Source organism: Tiliqua scincoides, chromosome 2 (genome assembly GCF_035046505.1).
Source record: "Tiliqua scincoides isolate rTilSci1 chromosome 2, rTilSci1.hap2, whole genome shotgun sequence".
Taxonomy (NCBI): domain Eukaryota; kingdom Metazoa; phylum Chordata; class Lepidosauria; order Squamata; family Scincidae; genus Tiliqua; species Tiliqua scincoides.
The window spans coordinates 263,188,024-263,200,551 of NC_089822.1; the positions used below are offsets into that span (position 1 = coordinate 263,188,024).

The 12,528-nt window shown below is 43.7% G+C and overlaps 1 protein-coding gene and 1 pseudogene across 1 annotated transcript in view; both read right to left on the bottom strand.

Annotated features, from left to right (window-relative positions):
• LOC136640361 (zinc finger protein 585A-like) overlaps positions 1-12,528 on the bottom strand; it is a 474,925-nt gene that overhangs the window by 262,836 nt on the left and 199,561 nt on the right. The window lies entirely within an intron of this gene.
• Positions 1-12,528, bottom strand: part of LOC136640516 (zinc finger protein 208-like) — a 163,825-nt pseudogene that overhangs the window by 90,018 nt on the left and 61,279 nt on the right.

Consider the following 12,528-nt stretch of genomic DNA (forward strand, 5'->3'; position numbering starts at 1 on the left):
GGCAGATCCCAAAGGATCTCCTCTATGGAGAACTCATGCAAGGAAAGCGCCCTACAGGTAGACCACAGCTGCGATACAAGGACATCTGCAAGAGGGATCTGAAGGCCTTAGGAGTGGACCTCAACAGGTGGGAAACCCTGGCCTCTGAGCGGCCCGCTTGGAGGCAGGCTGTGCAGCATGGCCTTTTCCAGTTTGAAGAGACACTTGGCCTGAGGGTTTGAAGAGACACTTTGGGTTTGAAGAGGGTTTGAAGAGACACTAAAGGGTTTCCCAGTTTGAAGAGACACTTTGTCTGAGGCAAAGAGGCAAAGGCCCATAGCCAGGGAGACAGACCAGGGACAGACTGCACTTCCTCCCAGTGTGGAAGGGATTGTCACTCCCTTTTCAGCCACACTAGACGCTGTGCCAGAACCACCTTTCAGAGCGCGATAGTCTTTCGAGACTGAAGGTTGCCAATACATTATACTAGGCATGAAGGCATCATGATGAACATGTAGCCATGCACCTAGCTAGAGGAATATGCAGTCTTTTTTACCTGTCTGGAGCTTGTACATCAGTTCCTGCCCTTGACCTAGAAGTGAAATGCCTTCAGCACCCTGCATGGCACTGTCCCCTGTGATCTCCGTGGGGCTGTGATATCCGTGGGAGCCCCAGTGCAGAGGGGGACGGTGATTCGTGTGCCTCTTGAAACGGACCATACTGGGCACTACTCTTGTTTGAGCTGGAATCTTAACAGCCAAAGTACAGAGAGAGTGGAGTCATTCTTAGGACGCATAATTAAAAATAACGATGATGGTTGATCATGTTGTTCTGTAGTGCTATGCCTGTGTCTTGAAAATGGTTTGCTATCTGAGATAAAATAATAATAACTTTATTTTTACCCCACCTTTCTCCCCGAAGGGACTCAAGGCGGCTTACAACAGGTTAAAACAGATTAAAAACATAACTTAAAACAGATAAAAGCAAATTAACACATATCATAAAAACAGCAGTCAGATAAAAAGTAGACAAGTAAAAAGAGCATAGAATAGCAAATCATAAAAGAATCAGACCTGTAAAAAATATTTTGCTATTTTGGATGGGCAAAAAATGGAACAAGCCATTTGTCACAAGCCCTCACCTAATGTCACCATGCCCTCAGAAATAAAGGTGGTGTGATCTAGTGGTTAGAGTATCAAATTTAAAAGCTTCAAATTCCCCCTTGACCATTACACTTGCTGGCTGATCTTGGGCTAGTTGACATCTCTCCGCTCGGCCCTACCTCACAGGGTGGTGGTTCAGGAAAAGGGGAGGATGGTGGCACTGAGTTCCTTGGAGGAAAAGTACAAAAGTAATGGTTTCAATTGCCACTTACCCTCCTCCAACCTAGAGTTTTAAGACCATCCTCTAATTCTAATTTTTCTCTGCACAGACCTCTGTGATATTCTCGATGGTCTTCCCCTCTTGTGATGTCGCTTCTGGGAAACTCCTTCAGGTTTTGAGGCTCTGTTTCTAGGGCAACTGTCTGTAGTAACAAATTGTCGCTTTTTGCCAGCTCTGCCGGACAACTTGTTACTACAGATAGTAGCTGTGAAAACAGAGCCACAGAACCTGGGGAGTTTTTCAGAGATTTTCAACCCCTGTGCTCCAAATTCCTGTGGCACACCTGCAGACCATTCATGGCACACCAACCTGCTACAGATCACCAGCTAGAACTTATAAGAACATAAGAAGAGCCGCGCCGGATCAGGCCATGGGCCCATCTAGTCCAGCTTTCTGTATCTCACAGTGGCCCACCAAATGCCCCAGGGAGCCCAGGGAGTTGAAAATCGCGGCTCTAATTCATATCTCCCCAAGTAAGAATCCTCAAGTTCCTTGCAGCATTCCTTTCTTCAGAACTGTTCTCCTTCCCCAACGACTGCAAACATTAAATGATCGTTTTGAAAGACTCCACGAAAAGCGAAGGGTCTTGGCCAAGGAAGTTGGATGAGAGTCTCACAGGGACAAATTCCCAGCTCCTTCGAAGATCTGTTTGTTGTGTTTTTCTTCACCTCTGTCAGGAAACCCTTTTTGTCTGTTGAAAGCGCGTGGCAAGCAGGACACAATTGCTGCTTCGCTCAAACAATCTCTTGGTACTTAAAGCATAAAAAAGTCCTTTCCCCCTGAAAGAGCAGAACCATGGCAGACTGTGCTAACACCCCAGCAATGCTGACCTCTTGCTGGGAGCTTGTTAGAGTAATTCTATGCCCTGGAATTCATTCACAGGCAGCTTACAAGTGCCCTGGCCTCACTTTTTTCCCTTCATTGTTTCTCTCGGAGCTCCTTAAGTTTGAAAGGACAGGAAAAAGAGGTGGTTGTGCTTCTGTCATGATGTCATTAAGTGATGTCATTAAGCAGGTCATGATCAGAAATTAGCACTTTTACTCACTCAGGAACTTAGCTGCAAATGACAGAAGAGAAAATACGCAAATCTTGATCATATTTTCAAGACATGGGAGAGCCCAATTATTGTGGGGCTGACCTTTCAGCAGTGACACCTCACCACAGCTCAGCAGCTGACAGTGGTGCTGGGAGACCCTGAGGGCAGGGAAAGATGTTCCATGGGCCACATCCTGCCCGCAGGCCTTATGCTTGACACCCCTAGTTCAGACAGCTGTGTGGCTTCACGCCATTGTTCCGATTCTAGCTTCTCCTGGGAACAGCTCAGTCGGAAAGCAGACAGCAGACAGAAGATGATGGCAGCCAGACCTCGTACCAGCCCACAAGCTTTTTGCCACAGGATGTTGTGATGGAAACTGGCCTAGATGGCTTTAAAAGGCAATTGGACTCTTTTGTGGAGGTCACCAGCCATGATGACCATATGCAACCTGCATGCACCTGAGCACAGACACTTCCCTCTCTGCTGCTGATGCATGCCCCCTCTTCCTCCTTGGTCCTCCTCCTCCACTTCTCTCCCCCTTTCTGTGTGCCTCTGTCCTCAGTTGCAGCTCTCTCAGGTCTCCCTCTCCCTGCTCACTCCTTCCACTCTTACGCCTCCCTCCAGTTATTGAAACTCCTGCCCCTCCCCCACACCCCACCATCACCTCCTTTTTGGGTTCCCAGCCTTCAGCCTCGAAGTAAAAGACCTGAATACATCACTAACTGGCACCAGGGCCCCCAAACCCATCCTTCCAGCTCAGTAGAGTCAGTCAGCCCCGGCAATGACATTGATGCCAAGTGCCATCACACTGGCCGATCGGCAACACATTGGCATGTTGATGGCAAATGGCCACTCCATGGATGACACTTTTAGAGCCATCGAAGCCAGTGACCCTATCTACACCTTGTGGCAAAGCATTCCACAGGCTAACTACACACTGTGTGAAGCTCTACCTCCTTTTGTCCAATCGGTTTTGTAATACGACCAGTAACTCTACTGCTCTGAGAGAGGAAGGTTCAGGGAACATCACAACTGTATGCCTGAGTATTATTTTAATCTGTACAAGTATAAACTAGACATTCCTAATTTCTACTCTATATTTTTTTATCATAACCATCAACAAAACATCGACAATACAAACCAATACAAACATACACATAGATTTGGGAGGGCAGAATACCATACGCCACTTCTGCTAATTTTTCACACTGTATCTCCCACTCTATAATTTCTCTTCTGCTTTCACCTCTTATTATCATTTATCCATATCATGCATCATAAATTCTTCCAAATGCCCTAATTATATTTTCTAAATGTTCATTTTCAACCATGCATAAAATGTCTTCCATTGCTCAATCTGTATCTATTTTTGTTGTTAATAAATAATTCTGAAAGTCTGTCCATTTCCATGACATTTATTATTTTTTCTATTAGTTCATCTTTCATTGACGTTCTAAAATCTTTCCAATATCTAACACAGCAATTTTCAACCTTTTTCATCTCCTGGCGCACTGACAAGGCACTAAAATGGTCAAGGCACACCATCAGGTTTTTGTGAACTGACAAGGCACACCCTGCTGCCAAGGGGCGGCTCACAACCCCATTGGCCCTACTAATAAATGATCTTCCCCCAAATTCCTGTGGCACACCTGTAGACCACTCGTGGCACACCAGTTGAAAATGGCTGGTCTAACATAAAATTCTAGCAACTGTTAATACCATCATAACTAAATACACATCATTCTCTTTATCTATAACATCTAAAATAATATTGAACAAAAAATAATTCAGCTTTCAAACAATGTTAACAATGTCAACAATCTCTTGTATTAAACTCTTTACCATTCTCCAATATAATTGCATTTTTTTGTTTACATGACCACCACATACAATAAAACAATCCTTCCACACACTTATATTTTAAGCAATATTTTGATACATTCTGATTCATTTTTACCAATTTCATAGGGGGCTGTTCTTATGTTCTTATCTATAAAACAGTTATATCCATATTTCATTTTTACATTTAAAGAAGACTTTTTATATTTCTAAAGTATGTTTAACCCATTATGGCTGCAATCCTAACCACACTTTCCTGATAGTATGTCCCATTGAACAAAAGAGGACTTACTTCTGAGTAGACCTGGTTAGGATTGTGCACTATGTTGACTAAGTAAATACTACAGCTTCCTTTAACCATCATGCTTCTTTGCACTAATTATCTTTCCTTGTATCTTTTTGTTCTTGTTATCGTTGAACGTCTACCACTTGCTCCTTTAATCTCTTCAATTCTTCTCTTTATCATCTGGTTTTTTCCCTTCCGATTCCCGTTCTAAATCCTCTATTTCAGTGTTCCCATTAGGTGGGTCATGAGTCAATTTCAGGTGGGTCCCCAATCATTTCAATGTTTTATTTTCAATATATGAGATGATGCTACCATGGCATGTAACTGCATTTGGGGAAATGTTACAGACCTGTACTTTTAACAAGCTACTATTGTCACAGGGTGGGGCAAGTGCCTTTCCCTTTAAGATGGATTAAGTTAGTTGTTTGCTACCCAGGTGTAGTGCATCAGTAATTTAGATAATAAAAGCAGGGCATGGGTGCCTGAAAACTGACACAGGAGGAGGAAGGGAGCTGGGGGTTATCTTTTATACTGAAAATGCTGAGAGACCTGTATGATGGTAGTTTTAGCCTCTTTTTAGTTTCTTGTTTTTAGCTACTGTAATGCATGTAACTATGTCTTTTGGAGTAACTGAAACTCCCTTAAAATAAAAATCTTTTACATGAAAAATTGGGTGCAATTATTGACCAAGGAATTATATGTTAATAGGACCTGGGCTTGGAGTAAGCTAAATAAAAAAAATTGCTCTTGGGGGTTTGTGGAGGTTGGTGTAGGTGGAGGAAGGTTAAATCCTGGTTGATTTGGGAGTCTCCCCTGGTCCTTCCCTACCCCAAGGATGATGTTTGTGACAATTATATATATTCTCTTACAATGATAGTAAATGTGACTTACTCCTGGGTAAGTGTTGGTAGGATTGCAGCCTAGGATTGCTAAAAATTTTCCTGCTTGATGATGTAACTTCTGGTCATGACATCACTTCTAGTGGGTCCTAACCAATTCTCATTCTAAAAAGTGGGTCCCAGTGTTAAATGTGTGAGAACCACTGCTCTATTTGTTCTACTAATTCTTCTCTTCTCACCACTTTCATTATTAAATTTATATTATATCCCTGTTACTGGAATTGAAAGAGGATACCTTCTGTAAAAGCCATCTGTATGAGATTCCCTTTCCTCTTAAGAATTTTACTACGTTCTCAGTCTACTTTCGCTTCTCTCTTACTCTCCATGGGAATATCTTACTCTTCAATATTTTAATTCTATTTCCATCAACCGTCCACTTTTTCTCCTGTGATAGCTTCAGTAATTTATCACTATGCCAATTCTGATGAATCTCACATGAATTTCCCTGGGCAGATCATGTTGTCTTATATATAATGTACTGACTCTTCTTACGGTATCTAAATCTTGGGAAATCTCCTCTTTTGGGCAATCAATCCAATCTGCTATTAATTCACCAATGTTCTTTGATGCATAGTCAGGCTAGAGCTGTAAGTGAAGCTCTTTTCACACTCCAAGCATTTATAGAGTTTCTCCCCGTGTGGGTTCTTTGATGTCCAGTTAGTGTTCTACGGTCTATGAAGCTCATTTCACACTCGGAGCATTTATAGGGTTTCTCCCCTGTGTGGGATCTTTGATGCACTGCCAGGTATGAGCGCGTACTGAAGCTCTTTTCACACTCCAAGCATTTATAGGGTTTCTCCCCTGTGTGAGATCTTTGATGCACTGCCAGGTTTGAGCGCGTACTGAAGTTCTTTCCACACTCCATGCATTTATAGGGTTTCTCCCCTGTGTGGATTCTTTGATGTACAGTCAGGTGTGAGATCACACTGAAGCTCTTTCCACATTCCAAGCATTTATAGGGTTTCTCCCCTGTGTGGGTTCTTTGATGTATAGTCAGGTGTGAGCTCACACTGAAGCTCTTTCCACACTCCAAGCATTTATAGGGTTTCTCCCCTGTGTGGGTTCTTTGATGCAAAGTCAGGCTTTTGTTCCAACTGAAATGCTTTCCACACTCCAAGCATTTATATGGCGTCTCACCTTTGTGGGTACTTTGATGTCCAGTTAGTGTTCTACGGTATGTGAAGCTCATTTCACATTCGGAGCATTTATAAGGTTTCTCCCCTGTGTGGGATCTTTGATGCACTGACAGGTTTGAGCGCGTACTGAAGCTCTTTCCACACACCATGCATTTATAGGGTTTCTCCCCTGTGTGGGTTCTTTGATGCACTTTTAGATTTTGACGTTCAGTGAAGCTCTTTTCACACTCAGAGCATTTATAGGGTTTCTCCCCTGTGTGGGTACTTTGATGTCCAGTTAGTGTTCTATGATCTGTGAAGCTCATTTCACACTTGGAACATTTATAGGGTTTCTCTCCTGTGTGGGATCTTTGATGCACTGCCAGGCATGCGCGTGTAGTGAAGCTCTTTCCACACTCGATGCATTTATAGGGTTTCTCCCCTGTGTGGGATCTTTGATGCACTGCCAGGTTTGAGCGCTTACTGAAGCTCTTTCCACACTCCATGCATTTATAGGGTTTCTCCCCTGTGTGGGTTCTTTGATGATAAGTCAAGTATGTTTTCTGACTGAAGCTCTTTCCACACTCCAAACATTTATATGGTTTCTCCTGTTTGTGGATTCTTCGATGCACAGTCAGGTATGAGCTGTTTCTGAAGCTCTTTCCACACTCCAAGCATTTATAGGGTTTCTCCCCTGTGTGGGTTCTTTGATGCCTAGTTAGTGTTCTACGTTCCGTGAAGCTCATTTGACACTCGGAGCATTTATAGGGTTTCTCCCCTGTGTGGGTTCTTTGATGCACACCCAGGTATGAGCTCTGACTGAAGCTCTTTCCACACTCGATGCATTTATAGGGTTTCTCCCCTGTGTGGGATCTTTGATGCACTGCCAGGTTTGAGCGTGTACTGAGGCTCTTTCCACACTCCATGCATTTATAGTTCTTCACCCCTGTGTAGTTTCTTTGACTTCTCAGTTCTGATTTACTCCTGAAAGTTTTTGCACCTTGAGAGCCTTGTTCCTCGCTCTCTCTGTTTTCTTTTTCTGGTTGTTCCAGGATGACAATTCCACCCTGAAAAGCTTCCCATTGATTTCTCCATTTCCCTGTCCATCTTTGCTCCTTCTTTTCTGTTCTGCCTTGGTCTCTGAAGGTCACGTCTTGGACATCATGCATGACAGTTTTTGATGACACCCAGTGGGGCTGCCCCTGATTCTCATTATCTTGTCTGTTGCTTCCTGGAACAAAAGAAAATATTTTCAATATATGAATAGAGAAATGGCAAGTCTAAGTCCCTGTCCTCAGAGGCATTCTGTGTATATATCCAGCCACTATTTTGCAATTGGTTCTGCTTATGGAATTCAGGGTTTTGGTGGCGAGTAAAGCAGTATATTGGCAGCCTCTGCCCAGTCCTTGGTTAGTTCAGTGTTTTTGTTTACTGATTCACTGCTAAGTTTTAATTATTCTAGTGCACTGGTTCCCAAACTATGGGCCATAATCTGATTTTTGATGAGTTTGTCAGCTTGTCATTTTTAGTAACTGACAAGCTGGTAGCTGACAAAGAAAATGTACTGAGCCTTACGGAAACGGAGCATCATGTACATGTTTACTCATGAGTATGCAAACTTACCTTGGTTAACACTGAAGAGCAGGCTGAGGGGGAAGCAATACTACCAAAATGTTCTATGAACACAGTCCCCAACACACTCTTGAGAAAGAAGTTCTTCCCCCCCCCAGCTGACAAGGAAAAAGTTTACAGCTGTATGGAAAGTGAAACTGAGTGATGCATGCACCTTTACTTGTGGGTAGTAAGGCTCAGAAAGCTGCATCCCAATAGAGTGTCACTTTCAATGTGGGCCCCAGTGGGAAAAAGTTTAAGAACCACTGGACTGGTCAGTGTAGTTTATATATTTTGCAAATGCCATCAATTTAAGATAAATGGACCATTTCCCAGAAAGGCAGGACCAAAATGGTGGCCTCCTGGAACAAAGTGCCAAGTAAGACAGAGCAAGTTAAGCATTTGTACAAAGAGCAGGAGGTCTGGTCTAGAGGGTAGAGCCTCCGTTAGCTTAAAGATAACATCAGAAGGTTGCCAGCTCGAGGACATCGGCATATTCTTGAACGACTGAGCAGCAGCTGACAAGCCCAGTTGAGTGATTCTACCTGCTCTTGGTGTGAGCAAGAAGCATCTTGGCTGCCCTCCATGTGAGAGATGGAGCTGCTTACCAGCCTGCATGGAAGAACCGGAGGTCAGAAGTGAGACCAAACTAGGAAGATCTATTCTGAAATGTGGTTGGTTCTTGAAAGAGAGAACCTCTATGATTGTAAAAATCCCCTTGAGGGATTTAGAAACACCTGCCTATGTAAACCACCTTGAAAGTCAGAGGAGTAATCAGATGACCAGAAAGGTGGTATATAAATACCTATTTATTTATTTATTTATTTATTTATTTATTTATTTATGTACAAGGAGAGGGAGGAAGAGAAGGAGAAGGCAAATGTACTCTCTACATTTAGGAGAGGAGAAGAAGTAAGAGAAGGGAAGTGTACTCTCAGTTTTCTAACCTTAAATCTATTTTCAAATTTAGCTTTATCTAAAGTTAGGACTTCGTCTCACCTGAGGGAGGACTTCTCAGGTCCAGTAATTTGGGGCACAGGAGCTGGGTGATCACAATAAAGGTAATACATAAGTGCTTGCTTAATTAAAAACAGTAAGGCAGACTTTAGACAAGGAGCTGATTCTGAAGGGAGTTACATCCCAAGTCTACATAGGCCTACTCTGAGGAGCAGCAGAGTCTACTGGAGAGTAAGAGCTCAAGGCAGAGGCACTTTGAAAGTAAACAAAACAGAGGAGGAAAAAGGAAAAGAAGTTTTTCTACTTCATTTAAATTTACCTTACTCTTAACCCAATTTAGAACTTAAATCTAAGTTAGAACATAATTTAAAGGTCAAGTAAATTGGGACACAGGAGCTAAGTGAGGGCTGTCAATCAATCAATCAATCAAAGCAGGAAGGCATAATTTGGACAGGGCACTAAAACTCAAGTCTAAACAGGTCCAGTGTGAGTTGACCAGAGTTCACCTGAGAGTAGGAGCCCAAACTAAACAGAGGAAGAGAGTAAAAGGAGAAGGCACACTTACAGTGCAATCCTAATTGCACCTGGGCCGTCTCAACAACAACAACAACAACATTTATATACCGCTTTTCAACAAAAAGTTCACAAAGCGGTTTACAGAGAAAATCAAATATCTAATGGCTCCCTGTCCCAAAAGGGCTCACAATCTAAAAAGATGCAACACCAGCAGACAGCCACTAGAAAATACACTGCTGGGGGGAGGTGGGCCAGTTACTCTCCCCCTGCTAAATAAAAGAGGAACCCCCACTTGAAAAAGTGCCTCTCAAGGCCCTGGAACTGGCCCGGGAGGGTAACAAACGTGTTGTAAAGCCTTTTTGCACCTCTACGGAAGTCAGCTAAACAGGTACAGAGGCTGCATCCAGCCTCCGAAGTAATGGAGGAAGATAAGTTTGTGCTGGCCTTTCCAGGCCAGCGCAGGAGTCCGGAGGGCATGGGGAAGGCGGGTGGGTGGGCAGGAGCAGATGGGGCCAGGATCTGGCAGTTCTTCCAGAACCCACCGCAGCCTTATGATTACAAATATTTATAGGCCATCTTTTAATAAGAACCTCCAAAGCAGCTCATAGAGATCAAAACACAATACAAATTTTAAACAGCATCTATTAAGAGGAAAATGCAGTTGCAAAAACACTTCAATATATAAAAGAAGAGCCCTGCTGGACACAACAATTTTGAGACGTAGAAATTTTAAGACATACAAAATTATGAAGGGGATATACAGAGTGGACAGAGGGAGTCTCTTTTCCCTCTCATGCAACACCAGAACCAGGGGACATCCACTAATATTGCGTGTCAGGAGAGGAGGACAGACCATAGAAAAACATTTCTTTAGCCAGTGGGTAGTCAGTCTGTGGAACTCCTTGCTACATGATGTGGTGATGGCATCTGGCCTAGATGCCGATAAAAGGGGATTGGACAAATTTCTGGGGGGAAAGTTCCATCACAGGCTACAAGCCGTGATGGGTATGTGCAACCTCCTGATTTTAGAAGTAGGCTACCTCAGAATGCCAGATGCAGGGGAGGGCACTAGGGTGCAGGTCTCTTGCTGTCCTGTGTCACTGTGAGGTACAGGAAGCTGGACTAGATGGGCCTATGGCCTGATCCAGCGGGGCTCTTCTCATGTTCTTTGTCATGAATATGTACAGTTTAGGCCTAGTAGCACATTCAACCTGAACCAATCTAACCAGTAACAGAGAAGTGGCTTGCAGTTTCTAGCTGCAAGGATGTGAGGAACAATAGCCAATGGAATTAACAACTCAATGGAAGGTGATAATGCAGCACCTATGCAGCAGCAGCCAGAAAGGCCCATCAAGGATGGAATGCAGCTTTAGATCTCCAGTGGGAAGGGGGAGAACTGAGAAGGCAAGCATTCAGCCCCACTTCCAGAAGATTCTGTCCCCAAGAGCTTCTGATTGGACAGTTTAAATGAGTTCAGAGTCACCTCAGCATGAGAAGTATAAGAACAAAGCCCAAGGGGTGTGTGAGAGTCTTTGTCATTGTCTTTTGGGTGGAAAAGGTCATGGGTGCAACATCCTGCAGGAGAGCCTGATCTACCAGGGCCATGTGGCCTTATAGGAACCTGGAGGAAAGATCTACAAAAGAAAGCTGACCCAGGTGAGAGTAGGGAATAATAGAGATAGCCAATTAGCTTTGTTAATTTATGCTGAGATGTTTCCTAGAAGTTTTATGTCTCTAGCAATTGCTGCCTTTTGTTACTTTATGTAACCCTATGTATTTAATAAAGCAAAAATCCTTTTTACTAAGTTGTTTCATTGTCTGTGCAGACAAAGGTTCAGAATCCTGCCTAGCCATTCAGCAAGCTACCAAATCCTCACTGAGGACTAGTAACTTCAGGACTGAGGCTTTAATTAGAGAAAGTGCTCAGTGCCTGCAAGGGATAGAATTAACCCTAGAGGGTCTCAGTGTCCCTGGACCGAGACACTGGCACATACAGGGTGGTGGCAGTACTACAGAACAGAGTTCCTTGAGGACTCTAGGGTTTGAGAAGCATGAACTCTGAGCACCCCAAAACCCTGGCAGTGTACGACATTCTTATGTTAAACGATAACATAAAAGTTAAGTGGAAATGTTTCGCTAAAGGGACAGCTGCATTATTATTTTGGGTTTTGATCGCTTACCCCCACAAAAGCCAGAGGCCTCTTCATCCAGTCCCTGAGCATCAGGCACCCACGGATCTTCCCCTCGTTCCAGCTGGGCAATGAGGTCAGGCTTGGTGGCTGGAAATCGCCCTTGGGAAGGAGAAGAGAACATTAAGTTCAGCTGAAGGTCCATGAACCCTCAGAGCTCTCCCGGTGAAGGCAGAGAAGAAACCAAAGGAGTGAAATCATTCTTGGACAGCAGGGCTCGGCAAGCTTCTTCTGGACCATGGCCAAAGGCCGCGTCTGGGAGTGGAGAGTGAGCTGCGTTCATCTCTGTATCTGATAAATGAAGGGAAGAATAAAAAGCCCAACTAACTACGAAAGTTTGTTTTACTTAATAAATACTGTAAATTTTATTATTACAAAGCACAGCTTCTAATTTGAATTAGGCACACTATTTAAATTATGGATGGTAAGTGAAGGAGAACGCCTGGCAGTTTAGCTACAATTACGCCACAAGTAGGAAAGACAAGAAAGACACACAACTGTGTGGCAGACAAAACTCAGCCATTTCCGAGGAATCCAAATGGAGGGTGTGATCCCTGCGCCAGCTTCTCCACGTCCCTCTTGAAACGTGGGGCAAGAACAGGTCACAGCATTAACAATGACCAGCCCTTAAACCTCCTCTCTGGAAAATGATTTGCCCTTTCCCTCTCTCCCCCCCCATGACCACAGTCATGCACACAGTCCCGTTTAGGCCTGCAGG